The sequence below is a fragment of the Populus alba genome, chromosome 13 (assembly GCF_005239225.2).
Source record: "Populus alba chromosome 13, ASM523922v2, whole genome shotgun sequence".
Lineage (NCBI taxonomy): Eukaryota > Viridiplantae > Streptophyta > Magnoliopsida > Malpighiales > Salicaceae > Populus > Populus alba.
In genome coordinates, this window is record NC_133296.1 from 15,766,102 (window position 1) to 15,781,485 (window position 15,384).

Here is a 15,384-nt window from a genome sequence, read left to right on the forward strand (position 1 = left end):
AGCTGTCAATTGTCTATGGATGCCATTCTCATGGCAGAAAGTGGTGAACTCCTGTGATGTGAATTCTCCCCCACGGTCTGTTCTGAAACTCCGGATGAATGTTCTTGTTTTCTTCTCTACTCTGGCTTTATAAAGCCTGAAGTTATCAAAGGCTTCTGACTTTGCAGCCAGAAAATAGACCCAAATTTTTCTACTCAAATCATCAATAAAAGTAAGTAGATACCTTTTGTTGTTGTTTGAACTTGGATTGATTGGCCCACATATGTCTGCATGTACCAGTTGAAGGATATTAGAAGCTCTCCATGTGCTTTTGCTGGGAAATGGATCACGGTGCTGCCTTCCTACCAAACAATCTTCACACACCGTTTGAGATTCTTTAAACTGAGGTAGCCCTCTCACCATGCTCTTCTGTTGAAGTATTCGGAGTCCATTCCAACTGAGGTGCCCATACCGACAATGCCAAAGATTTGCTTGATCTGTAGTTAATGAAGAAAAGCATTGTTGTTCCTTTGGTGAGCAATGAGCAATGACTGTAAACATCCTGTTATGTGTTATCCCAGTTTCAATTATTAAACCTTTCTCAGAGTGAAAGATTTTGCATTTTCCATGTTGAATAAATATTGCCATTCCTTTTTCCTGCAGCTGACCGATGCTCAATAAGTTGTTCTTCAGATCTGGTACATAAAACACATCTGTGATTATAAACACAATGCCTTTTACTTCCAGTCGAATATTGCCCTTGCCTTGTACTGCAAGCCTTGAGTTGTTTCCAAGCTTCACAAATTCTCTGAAGTTATTATCCAATTCACAGAATATGTTTTTCTCCCCGCACATATGATTACTACAGCCAGAGTCAAGAAACCAAATGTGCTCAGATTCAGTCTCCTTGGAATCTACAAGAGCCATCAGTAGCATTTCTTCTTTTGTTTCTATATACTTAGTTGTATGTTCTTTGGCTCTTTTGGAACATTCCCATTGAAAATGCCCGAAATCATGACAGTGATAGCACTCTATGGCAGATTTGTCAAACTCAAATCTACCTCTTCCCCTTCCTCGTCCACGATAAACGTTTCTGCCTCCACTTCTGCCTCCTTGCTGAGATTCATGACTGATATGAAGAGCTTGTTCTTCAACCCCATGCCTGCTGATTCTTTGTTCATGTACCAGAAGACTGCTTTGGAGCTCATCTATGGACAAAGTATCAAGATCATTTGATTCTTCAATAGAGCATACGACATAGTCATATTTGGATGTCATAGATCTCAGAATTTTTTCAATAATGACCACATCATCCATTTTCTCCCCATGAATTCTCATTTTGTTAGCAATGATGAGAGTTCTGCCAAAGTAATCATCAACTGATTCTCCAGTTTTCATGTGCAACACTTCAAATTCTTTGCGGAGTGCTTGCAGTTGAGCACGTTTTACACGTGCTGTGCCTTGATACTTTCGCTTCAAAGAATCCCATATGTCCTTTGCAGTATCCTTTTTCAAAATGGTTTCCAATATTGAACGATCAATAGCTTGAAACAGATAATTCTTGGCCTTTAGATCTTTCAATCTTAGATCTTCAATGGCCTTCTCCCCGAGACTATTGTCTTCTGCTGCAGCAGTGATTCCCACCTCAATGAGGTTCCAATATTCTTTGAAACGTAGAAAGTTTTCCATTAGCATACTCCAATGGTCATAGTGACCATCAAATCGTGGAATAGCAGGTTGGACGAAACTGTTCTTTGATGCCATTGATATCAAGCTCTAACCGTGATATCAAACTCTAACTATAATCCTCTCTTTCACTATATTTTCCTCACTTTTCTCACCCTCACCGTGTTTCCCTCCTCTCTGTGTTTATAGTCTATCCCTGTAATGAAGACTGTAATCAGGCTTTAGATTGCTCTGATACCAAATGTTGAAATTCACAAAGGGATAGTTGAAGAGTATATTTATTAAGTTGCTGTCAATGGCTTATAAATAGCCTTACACTGGAAACTAATGAAATAACGAACTCACGATATACTTGCATGCAATCGTGGTTAACTAATTCTAACAGAAGAATAGAAACTTGTTCCTCAAACACAGGAGGAATTATTCAACATAACTGAAACTGATCCTAAAGACAAGGAAACATCTTGGAATTCTTCAACACTAATGGCAGTCCACTTTTCTATCTCTTTTGTAAAAATTTCCTGCTGTTAATTAGAGTTTGTGGAAATTTAGTAGCCAACGGATCTAAAAAGACTGATTACAAGTAGTTAGACGAGAAGAATTAATAGCAAAAAAGTTCTGGCTTCCATGTAAAGGAGTACTAATTAAAAAAGGAAACGTGCTGCTGTTAAAAGATGATGGTAGTTTAGAGGTTTTAGTGATTAGAAATTGAAATAAAAGTAGTTTGATAGTTAAGATTTTTAGTTGTAGTAGTTTAGTAAAAAAAAAGACTTAGTTTATAATTTGGAAATTGTTGAAGGATGTGGAATACAAAAAGCAAAAACTTTGTTGATAGTTTTAGGACAAAGGCTTTAAGCTTAGCATAGTTTTTGGCTTGATTTACAAATGATGGTTGCATGGGTATTTATAGCCTTCCTAATCAATCTAAATTATACAATCTAAACAAACTTTCCAACGATAGAACTTGATGGAAATTTAGCCAATACACTAGAAAATTCTAAAGTTCTTTGAATTATATAGAAGCATTCTTTTTTTCCTAATTCCTAGTGTTTGTTTGATTTCGCTAACTTTCCTAACTTATTGTAGAACTAACTTGTAGTTTGTAGTATTTTATAGAATTCATCTCTAGAATCTTCTTTAAGTGCATTAATAATTTAACACTTCTCATTAATGCACTTAACTGATACTCCAAGTTGATCTCATAGTGCCTTGAACTTGAATCGTGGATGCGCTTTCGTGAAGATATCTGCTAATTGTTCTTTAGTCCTGCAATACTCGAACTTAATTTCTTTGTTGCCAACTACTTCTCGTAGAAAATGATATTTGATTGATGCGTGTTTAGTCTTGCTATTGAATATAGGATTTTCCTTCATAGTAATCCTCGATTTATTATCACATAATATCATTGTAGATCCTTATTGACATTCTCTCATATCTTTTAGTATTCTTTTAAGCCATATAGCTTGACTTGTTGCTCCTACGACTACCACATACTCTGCTTCATCTGATGATTTTGCTACAAACTCTTGCTTTTTAGATGTTCAAGAGAATATTTTAGATTCAAGTGAAAATATATAGCCTGAAGTGCTTTTTATATCATCAACTGATCCAGGCCAATCATTGTATGTTTATCCGTGTAGTCTTGCTTCTATAATTGGTATATACCATATGTCATACTCCTTTGTTCCTTACAACTATCTAAGTCTTCTTTTAATAGCTCTAAAGTGGATTTGGCTTGGACTTTGCATAAACCTCGATAATTGACTTGTTGCATATATTATATCTGGTCTTATTGTTGTTAGATATAGTAATCTTTTTATTAAACTTTTGAATGCTGATGTGTCCTCTTTTTTATATTCATCTGCATTCTGTAATTTCCCATTAGTCATGAGTGGAGTAGCAACTACTTTGCATCCTATCATCATGAATTTCTTTAGAAGGCTCTCAGTGTATTTCTTTTGTAAGATAAATATTTCTTCATTTTCTTGACTTATTTTTATTCGTAAAAAATGATGCATCAAACTCAAATTTATCTTTTCAAAAGTCTTCATCATATCTTTTTTGAACTATTGAATCATCTCCTTGTTGTTTCCCATATAGATAAGATCATCAACATACAAAGAGACAATGATGGTGTTAGAGTTACCTTGGGTCTTAATGTAGAATGTTGACTTACTCTTACTCCTTCTGAATCCTTGTTCATTGAAGTAGATGTTGATTATGTTATACTAGACCCTTGGTTCTTGCTTGAGCTCATACAATGCTTTCTTTAATTTTAATACTTTATCTTTGTTACTTTTTACTAAAAAGTCGAGCGGTTGCTCCTAATATAGATTTTTTATTCTAAAAATCCATTCAAGAAAGCGGACTTCACATCAAGTTGATAAACTATCCATCTCTTTTTGAGCATTTAAAGCAATTAATGCTCGAATAGTATCTAGCTGACCAACAGGAGCAAATGTTTCATTATAGTCAATGGCAGGTAGTTTAGAGTAACCTTTTGCTACTAACCTTGCTTTATACTTTTGTATTAAGTCATTAAAGTTAAGCTTTGTTTTATAGACCTACTTAACTCCAATAACCTATTTATCTTTTGGTTGATCCACTATCTTCTATGTCTTATTTTTCTCGATCATTTTAATTTCTTCCTTCATTGCCTTCGCCCAAACTTCTTTTTTAGCTTTCAAGCTCCACAACTATGAAGTTGCAGCTTTTATAAATGTCAATTAGTAACCTCATTTTACTAATTGGTGGACTTGAATAAATTCTTTCTTGCCTTATAATTGATGATGATCTAGGTGAACTTGGAGGGGTTGATGATTGGCTTGTTGATGAAGAAGATCATGGTGATAATGGTGGATTTATACTTTCTTCAACATCTCCTTCATCAGCTTGAGTTTAGTGAAAATTGATTATTCTTTTTTCAATTTTTTTCTTCATTCCAATTCCATTTAACATTCTCATCGAACTCAATATCTCAACTGATAATTACCTTCTTGGTCTATAGATTATATACCCAATAGCTTTTTGATGTTGAACTATATCTAAGAGATATTCCTTGCTCGGTTTTATCATTGAACTTACTCATTTTTTAATCTAGAATATGAGTGTAACATATACTGCTGAAAACTTTGAGATGCTTTACTAAAAGCTTCCTTCTTGACCATGCTTCAACTAGTGTTTTATTTGCCACTATTTAACATCTATTTAGTAAATATACAGTAGTGGATATTGCCTATGCCCAAAACTTATTTTGAAGACCTTTGTCCTTCAGCATTGATCTTGTCATGTCCATTATTGTCTTATTATTTCTTTTTGATACTTCATTTTGTTTAGGAGCATATTCGATGGTAAGCTGTTGCTCAACACCTTATTCTTCGTGAAGTTTTGCAAAATCTTTTAAGTTGTATTTTGTACCTCAATCACTCACTAGCATCTTGATATATAGGCCACCTTGCTTTTCAATATAGTTTTTGAATTTTTTGAATATGTGAAAAACTTCTGATTTATTTCCTATGAAGTAGACTCATGTCATTCTAATATAATCATTAATGAAGAGAATGAAGTACTTGTTTTGATTTAGTGTGTCGCACCCCAAAAAAATCAGAAGCGCGGCATCGGCTGGCGATTTTTCTCTCATTGTTGTTTGCTTGAATTTAGTTCGTTGGAGTCGCCACCTAGTAATTTATTGAAGGCTACTAGGAAACCGGATGCACTGGTCTTGTCAGAGATTCGCGGGTAAGGGACTGGTTGTGGTTAGGGGAGGTATTAGCACCCCTAACGCACCCTACCTGAGGTAAGCTGTTTCGCAAGTTTGATGTGTTAAAGAAGTTTTAATAATTGTCTTTTCATCGGAAAATTAGAAATATCACTTACGTATAAGTTAATAATTCTTAACCGTGATCCGATCAAAATATTAAATTCTTCTTTAATATATTTGCAATTTTATCCTTAAAAAATATATACAAATAAATAAAACAAAATACAAACACACACACATACACTTCCACTATTTTTGTTTCTTTTCTTTTCTTTTCTTTTTCTTTTCTTTTACATCTCTATTTACAAAATACAAAAATTCAAAAAAAAAAATAAATAAATAAACAAACATTACATTAAAATTACAATAATAGCCCCAAAACAATATGAAATTACAAGAAACCCTTCTGCAAGTCAAAAAGTGTGCAGGAACAGTGGCGGCACGTGGGTCCCACGCGCCACCGCCACTGGCGGCGCGTGGGTACACGCACTGGCGCTGGAAAACCTCAAACAGCAGGGGCGCCTGGAGCGGCTTCTTCTCCGGTGTCTTCCTAAACCGCCGGGGACCTGCAGAACAAGAAAAGAAACGCACACCAGTCGATTTTAGTTTGATTTTTTTGTCCAGATCTATTCTGATTTTTCGTTTTTTAGATCTACTTTCTGTCATCTTTCTTCATGGCGTCTGTTCGTTCCTTCTTCAACCGGTGGCAGATCGGGCGGCGGAGAGGAAGAGGTCGGGGAAGTGGCTGGTCGCCGGAGGCAGACAGGATTGAGATCTGTCGGCGCCGCTGTGTTGGGTGAAGAGGACAGGTCTGGCGGCGGCTGTGCTGCTGCTGGTGTGGGTCGGCCAGGAGGGGGTCTTGGCCGGACTGAGATGAAGAAGGAGCTGTGGTGATGCCGGTGGAGAGGACTGGAAAAGTGAAGAGGAAAAGAGATAGAGAGGGCTGTGTGGGGAAGATGAATCAACCGGCTGAGGGGGAAGAAGAAAAACTCAAAAACAGTGGGGGGATGGTGAGCGGCGGCATGGAGAAAAAAAAGGAGATGAGGCTCCGGTGGATTTTTAAGGGCCGACCAGTTTTGAAAGGGAGCGGGTTCGGTTCTTTGGCAAAGAGAGAGTATTGGTTTTTCCTTTGGATCCGAGGGGTCGCCGCTGCTTGGCTCCGGGTGAAGGAGAAAAAAAAAGGGGTGGGGGGCTGCTGTGTTTTTTTTGGGTAGAGTTAAGTTTAGGTTTAGGGTTTTTTGTGGTTTCTTCCCCTTTACAAAATTGCCCCCCCTCCCAAAAATCAGTTTAGCATGGTATTTATAGGAAAACATTTGCTAGGTTTTTCAACTTAGTCCCTCAACTTCTTTTTTTTTGTAAATTTTGATTTTTCTTATTTTTTTGTATTTTTTTGAAAAACGAGCAATATCAACGTCGACTCAAATGCGAAAAAATCAATGATTTAAAAATGACGCGTGAAAAGTCGAACGCGTTTGAAAATCTTTTAACAATTTAAATTCTTTTTTAGACGACGTTGAAAATGCTAAAATGACGAAAATATATTAAAAAAACATATTTTTTGGATTTTCTTTGTTTTTCTCAATTTTTTTGGATTTTTTGAAAATATATCAAAACATGGGTCAAAAATTGGGTAGCAACAGATGCCCCCTCTTTACAATGCTTACGAAGGAAAAGTCCTCAAAATTTTGCATAGTAAGCTTTGTAAAGAAAACAAAAGGAAAATGATTTCATTATCTTGGGCGACCTGCCCACACACTCACACTGATCTATTTTCACGGGCGACCTGCCCACACATACTCACCCTAGTCTATTTTCACGGGCGAATGACCCACACTCTCCCAATAGTCTATTTTCACGGGCGACCTGCCCACACATTGGGTTTACCTGAGATCCCATCTGGCGACCTCATTCAACTGGAACGAAAATATGTGTAACTCGGTTAACCTGAAATCCCATCTGGCGATTCCCTTTAACCAAAGTTACATGAGATCCCATCTGGCGACCTCATTCAACTGGAACGAAATATGCGTAACTCGGTTAACCTGAAATCCCATCTGGCGATTCCCTTTAACCAAAGCTACATGAGATCCCATCTGGCGACCTCATTCTGGAACGAAATATGCGTAACTCGGTTAACCTGAAATCCCATCTGGCGATTCCCTTTAACCAAAGCTACATAAGATCCCATCTGGCGACCTCATTCTGGTCTCATTGTACCGGTGACTAACCCTAGTGCTGGTCTCATTGTACGGGTGACGAACCCTGGTGCTGCTGGTCTCATTGTACGGGTGACGAACCCTGCTGCTGGTCTCATTGTACGGGTGACGAACCCTAGAAAAAAGCTGGTCTCATTGTACGGGTGACGAACCCTAGAAAAATGCTGGTCTCATTGTACGGGTGACTAACCCTGGAAAAATGCTGGTCTCATTGTATGGGTGACCGACCCAAAAATGGAAAAAAATGTGAAGAAGTGTGGTCTCATTGTAATGGGTGACCTACCCACGTGGAAAGAATATGAAAAGGTGGTCTCGTTGTGATGGGCGACCTACCCAAATAGAAAGAATATGATGTGCGGTCTCATTATAATGGGTGACCTACCCAGATGGAAAAAATATGATGAAGTGCGGTCTCATTGTCATGGGTGACCTACCCGAAAATGGAAAAAATATGAAGTGGGGTCTCATTGTAATGGGTGACCTACCCAGATGGAAAAAATATGATGAACGGTCTCGTTGTGATGGGCGACCTACCCAAATAGAAAGAATATGAAGTGCGGTCTCATTGTAATGGGTGACCTACCCAAAAATGGAAAAAATATGAAATGTGGTCTCATTGTAATGGGTGACCAACCCAGCTGGAAAAAATATGATGAACGGTCTCGTTGTGATGGGCGACCTACCCAAATAGAAAGAATATGAAGTGCGGTCTCATTGTAATGGGTGACCTACCCAAAAATGGAAAAAATATGAAGTGTGGTCTCATTGTAATGGGTGACCAACCCAGATGGAAAAAATATGAAGAACGCGGTCTCATTGTCATGGGTGACCAACCCAGGTGGAAAGAATGTGAAAAAAAATGGTCTCATTATGATGGGTGACCTACCCAGATGGAAAGAATATGAAGTGTGGTCTCATTGTAATGGGTGACCTACCCAAGAAAAATGTTGGCGAGGGCTCAAAGGCGCACTCGAAATGAGGTAGGGTTAGAAAACACACTACCCAAAAGATGATGATGAAACACCGACCTGACAATGTTAAAAGCAATGCATTATGATCAATATGCATGTATACTTACCTGAGAAAAATAGGTCCCCCTTTCTTCATGGTGTGTTTCTTTTCTCAAAAGTTGGAGTGTTGGCAGTGAACTTCGATGGCTTCTTCGCTCTTGCTTACTCGAGTCATCTCTTGTGATTTTTACCTCTAGGAAAGACTTGATATCATCGTACTTCTTTGTCCTCCGCCCCTTTATCTCAAGGGTTGCCAACTTTGCTCGACATTTTCTTAGAATGGGAATCATGGAGCCATGCCCTATCATATGTTTCTTTATTGCTCCCTAGCTTGATCATGCCCCCAAGTATTCAATTCGGGTTTGTGGACGAGGCTATGTGAAGGAAGGTTTGACAAGGAGTTGTTTTCATGCAGAATTTTTGAAATTCCAACGTTATTCCAAACACAGAAATCATTTTGACATCGATTCAAAGCAAGCTCGTTCTAAAACATTCAAGTGATTCCTATGGAGAGGTTATCAGAAGTGATGAAAACTTCTTGTTTTGGCTTTTGGTAAAAAATATGAAGTGACCTCTGGTTTGTTAGAAAAGGTTTAAATCTCAATTTGAGGGTTATTGAGAACCGAGGTTCAAAGCATTTATTTTATTTGCACGAATAATGAATTGGTTCACATGAGAAAGCATTGCCTACCGATCCAGATTGCTTGCCTTTGATCAGAAAGGGCTTGATTCGGCACGTAATGTAGGCTTGGGCTCTTGGTTATGAAGAAAATGATATTTGTAGGCTCAAAAGGTGTTTAAGGGATTTGAAGACTAAGGATCACTTGTGCTTGTTTCTTGACCTTTTGTCATTTGACTGTGTTTCAAAAATTGTCTATCGTGCCCCCTTGTATTGGGCTTGGGCTTTTTCTCTTTGCTTTTGTTTTCTTCATATGGTTTTGAGCATCATCATATTGTTTTTTTTTTTTTTTTTTTGCTCAAAACTTTTGGATCCTTTGGATTTTCTTCATGCCCCCTAGCTTTGTTTGGGCACCTTTGATGATTGAGAATTTTCTTTTATGCCCCCTAGTATTGCTTGGGCACTTTCAATCATTGGGGTTTTCTCCATGTCATCGCACTTGCCCCCAGTGTGGGGTGTGATCCTAGCCAAGGTTATTTTTCTCAAGAAAAGCATAAGGCTCAAAAGGGGACTACAAAGGATATATTTTAGCCTCGTGAAAAGATTATCAAAGATGGCCTTTTTTCATTTCAAACTCATGCATTTAGGATCGGCAAGCCTTGCTTTCATGCGAGTATACAATGTGATTTCTCATTATTCATTCAAATAAAAACTCAGATTTTGAAGTCACTTCATGGGTTCTTGCTGTTTTTTTTTTTTTTTTTTTTTTTTTTTTTTTTGGTTTTTTCTAGGTGTATGGTTACCTTTCTAAGGAATCACCTGAATTTCCAGAACTCGTTTGCTTTGGACAAACATCAACATGATTTCAGTTTTTGTACTAAACTTTGAATTTTCAAAAATCCTTGTGAACATGTGCGATCATGCATAGTTTTGAAAGAAAGGAAACACACCCAAAGATTCTTGGTGTGATGGTTTCATGCTTAACGGTTAGGCTCAAAGTGTTATTTGTATGAAACAACAACAAAAATGAAGGTATGTTATGAACACAGAAAAACACATGATCTTATTAACAAGAAAGGCTCATTTGACAAGGAAAATATTGCGGAATTTTGAGCCAAGTTACCAACAAAAACTGGAATAGGTTGAAATGAAAATCAAGAAATTTTGCAGGCATGATCAAACTAAGTTTTTTTTTTTTTTTTTTTGTAGAACAAAAATAGGCTCCATTATGCACCGGTAGCGCAATTCCCTTTGGTTAGCCTTCCCACCAAAGCTTTTGCGAAAATACATGTTGCGCCGAGGCTCTTGACCAATGTTTGCCCCCAATTTCTTCGGGCAAAGTCATTGTTGGGTTTTGAACAAAGATGATAGGTCGGTTGGAAGGAACTTTCCTAGAGTTATTTTTCAGTATCTACTCGAGTAAGCTAGAAGCAAATCACACCTGTCTTCAGAAATTACAACGAGTATACTCTTCATCTTCCGTGTTTTTCTTCATTCAAAATCGCATGTTGTAGACTCGTAGGGGACCTACTTTTCATTCTGGCGCATGCATGAAAAATGTATGAACATGTAATCTATATGACGAACTCGCCCTTCGAGAGGTGACAATATGGTCGTAACTCTTGTATGATGGACAAGAATCGTGATTTTTGCCCAAACTCTACAATGAAAATTTTCGGAGCAACGGCCAATGTGTCACCCATAAGTCTTGAGTTCAAGATGCTTCAAGAAAAGTTTGCCCTTATGCAAAAACGATAGCACATACAACCTAAGGACAGGTTCTATTCATTATGTGAACATGGGTAGGTTTTCTATCTGGTCTCAAAAGGATCTCATATCTGCCCAGTGACGTTCTTCGTAAAGACAGTATGGGGGCGTTGCAAGGAATGGTTAAGGCACGTATACCCACCATTACCAAGCAGGCACTCAGATATGAGTTGGGTGTTTCACGCATCTGAACCCTGACCAATAGTCTTAGGGCAGATCGCTAGTTCCCCACCTAACCTAGAAGTTTGTGTGTGCTTTCAAAAATAAATACAGGTGATGCATGAGACAATTCTATAAAATGCATGGAAATAAATATTAACAAAAAAGATAAAAATGCAAAATCTTAAACACATAAAATATACAAAGCTTAGTCCAATAATGTCAGAAACAGTACCTTCCCCAGTGGAGTCGCCATTCTGTCGCACCCCAAAAAAAATCAGAAGCGCGGCATCGGCTGGCGATTTTTCTCTCATTGTTGTTTGCTTGAATTTAGTTCGTTGGAGTCGCCACCTAGTAATTTATTGAAGGCTACTAGGAAACCGGATGCACTGGTCTTGTCAGAGATTCGCGGGTAAGGGACTGGTTGTGGTTAGGGAAGGTATTAGCACCCCTAACGCACCCTACCTGAGGTAAGCTGCTTCGCAAGTTTGATGTGTTAAAGAAGTTTTAATAATTGTCTTTTCATCGGAAAATTAGAAATATCACTTACGTATAAGTTAATAATTCTTAACCGTGATCCGATCAAAATATTAAATTCTTCTTTAATATATTTGCAATTTTATCCTTAAAAAATATATACAAATAAATAAAACAAAATACAAACACACACACATACACTTCCACTATTTTTGTTTCTTTTCTTTTCTTTTCTTTTTTCTTTTCTTTTACATCTCTATTTACAAAATACAAAAAATTCAAAAAAAAAATAAATAAATAAACAAACATTACATTAAAATTACAATAATAGCCCCAAAACAATATGAAATTACAAGAAACCCTTCTGCAAGTCAAAAAGTGTGCAGGAACAGTGGCGGCACGTGGGTCCCACGCGCCACCGCCACTGGCGGCGCGTGGGTACACGCACTGGCGCTGGAAAACCTCAAACAGCAGGGGCGCCTGGAGCGGCTTCTTCTCCGGTGTCTTCCTAAACCGCCGGGGACCTGCAGAACAAGAAAAGAAACGCACACCAGTCGATTTTAGTTTGATTTTTTTGTCCAGATCTATTCTGATTTTTCGTTTTTTAGATCTACTTTCTGTCATCTTTCTTCATGGCGTCTGTTCGTTCCTTCTTCAACCGGTGGCAGATCGGGCGGCGGAGAGGAAGAGGTCGGGGAAGTGGCTGGTCGCCGGAGGCAGACAGGATTGAGATCTGTCGGCGCCGCTGTGTTGGGTGAAGAGGACAGGTCTGGCGGCGGCTGTGCTGCTGCTGGTGTGGGTCGGCCAGGAGGGGGTCTTGGCCGGACTGAGACGAAGAAGGAGCTGTGGTGATGCCGGTGGAGAGGACTGGAAAAGTGAAGAGGAAAAGAGATAGAGAGGGCTGTGTGGGGAAGATGAATCAACCAGCTGAGGGGGAAGAAGAAAAACTCAAAAACAGTGGGGGGATGGTGAGCGGCGGCATGGAGAAAAAAAAGGAGATGAGGCTCCGGTGGATTTTTAAGGGCCGGCCAGTTTTGAAAGGGAGCGGGTTCGGTTCTTTGGCAAAGAGAGAGTATTGGTTTTTCCTTTGGATCCGAGGGGTCGCCGCTGCTTGGCTCCGGGTGAAGGAGAAAAAAAAAGGGGTGGGGGGCTGCTGTGTTTTTTTTTGGTAGAGTTAAGTTTAGGTTTAGGGTTTTTTGTGGTTTCTTCCCCTTTACAAAATTGCCCCCCTCCCAAAAATCAGTTTAGCATGGTATTTATAGGAAAACATTTGCTAGGTTTTTCAACTTAGTCCCTCAACTTCTTTTTTTTTGTAAATTTTGATTTTTCTTATTTTTTTGTATTTTTTGAAAACGAGCAATATCAACGTCGACTCAAATGCGAAAAATCAATGATTTAAAAATGACGCGTGAAAAGTCGAACGCGTTTGAAAATCTTTTAACAATTTAAATTCTTTTTTAGACGACGTTGAAAATGCTAAAATGACGAAAATATATTAAAAAAACATATTTTTTGGATTTTCTTTGTTTTTCTCAATTTTTTTGGATTTTTTGAAAATATATCAAAACATGGGTCAAAAATTGGGTAGCAACATAGTGATAATGTCCTCATCGGTCCATACTCTAATAGTTTTTTCGCTCTCCAAGCTCCTCCAGAAGGAAATGACTGTCTTGGTTGCTTACCAAGTAGGCAACTTTCACAGACATCATTTACTTCTATTATTTTTGAAAGATCTCTCATCATATTCTTCTAATATAAGTCCTTCAGCACTTTGGAATTAAAGTGGCCAAATCTTTGGTGCCATAGCCAGGGATCATCAACTTGTGCCTTCGTTACAGTATTTTAGATATATTGTCATCTGATAGGAAAACATCTATTTTTCATCCTTACTATGGCAATCTTTCTCCCATTATTCTTTTTCCCATCTATATATATGGTGCAACAATCTCTATCAAAATAAAAAGCTTAACCTTTCTCCTACATCAAGCCTATGCTAAATAAATTATTTTTTTAAATTCAAAACAAGCAATACATCGTTGATAAATTGGGTATATTCCTTTGTCTCCATAATGATATTGCCTTTTCCTTTAGCCTTAACCTTTGTATTATTTTCAAATTTGACTTTGGAATTGACTAATGAGTCTAGATTGGCAAATATATCCTTGGTTTTCATGTGGTTATTTCACATGCTATCAATGTACCACATATATTGTCTTCAATTGTAGCATGATAGCAGTAGAATAACAATTCTTTATCATCCTTCTTTTCATAAAAATTTGCTTGGTGATTATTTTGTATGCAACAATCCTTTTATAGATGTCTGAACCATCCACAAAAGTGATATTGTGGTTTGCCACGGTTCCAACAATCTTTCTCCAAATGATTTGTATTTTAAAAATATTGCAAGAAGGATATTTTCTCCTTGGCTGACTACTTTTTCTTCTAAAATCTTTTTTTTTCTAATTCTCTTCTAGAATTATCTGTAAATTTCTTAGTATTATGTCTAGATTTTTAAGACCTTATATTAAGCTTAGACTGAAAAGCATTTTGAATGGAGTCTTCTTCATAGCTATTGAGTCTTTTATCATGTGTTTCTAAAAAGCCTATTAGTTCAGCTACTGACATGGTTGTTAAATATTTTGATTGTTCTATAGCAGTAACTATATAGTCATATTTTCTTTTAAGACTTACTAGGAATTTTTCAACAACTCTTTGATCAGTAATACTTTCTTCTAAAGATCTCATTTGATTTACCACTACTTTAATTCTTCCATGATAATCTTTAACGGTCTTAGAATCTTTTATTTTTAATATTTTCTAACTCTATTTGTCGTGTTTAGATTATAATGGTGCGTATCTTAGAATCGTCAAGAAACTCCTCCTGCAACATATTCCATGCTTGCTTTCCTGTCAAAGCTCCAACAATCCTAGGAAAAAATTGTATTAGCTAGTGTTGTTGAATCAAATAAAAGGCATTAGTATTCTTTTGCTCTTTCACATTTAACTCCTTTTGTTATGCTTCTTTTAGAGTAGAGATATTTTCTGGGATGTCAAGTCTCTCCATAACAGTGTCTCAAAGCTTTTGAGACCTAGAAGTGTCATCATTTTTATTTTCCACAAATCATAGTTGCTCCCATAAAAAATGGGAAAATGTATAGAGATAGATTATGATGAATTTAAGGTGGCCATAAAGACCCTAATGCCCACTTACAATTAATTGGGCTCCGATACCACTTTTAGAAGATGATGGTAGTTTAAGAGGTAGTTTAGAGGTTTTAGTGATTAGAAATTGAAATGAAAGTAGTTTGATAGTTAAGGGTTTTAGTTGTAGTAATTTAGTAAAAGAAGGACTTAGTTTATAGTTTGGAAATGGTTGAAGGATGTGGGATACACAAAGCAAAAACTCTGTTGATAGAAGATATAATATAAGGAGGAGAGTTCTAGGACAAAGGCTTTAAGCTTTACATATGATGATAGAAAATTCTAGTCATTCTTGAAAGTCCTTTCCTTGCTTGGGAAAATACTCTGCCTGAATAACATCATCTAACATTCTAAACATCCATGAATTTTCACTACCTCGGGTTGTTTAAGAAAGACTTCAAACTTCGGATTTGAACACCTAGTATTGATCTTCCAAGGAGGTAGACATGTCCCAGAAGTCCCCATTCAGTTCTCGAAAAGGACTTGTCCGGAGATATCTTTGCAGAAGAG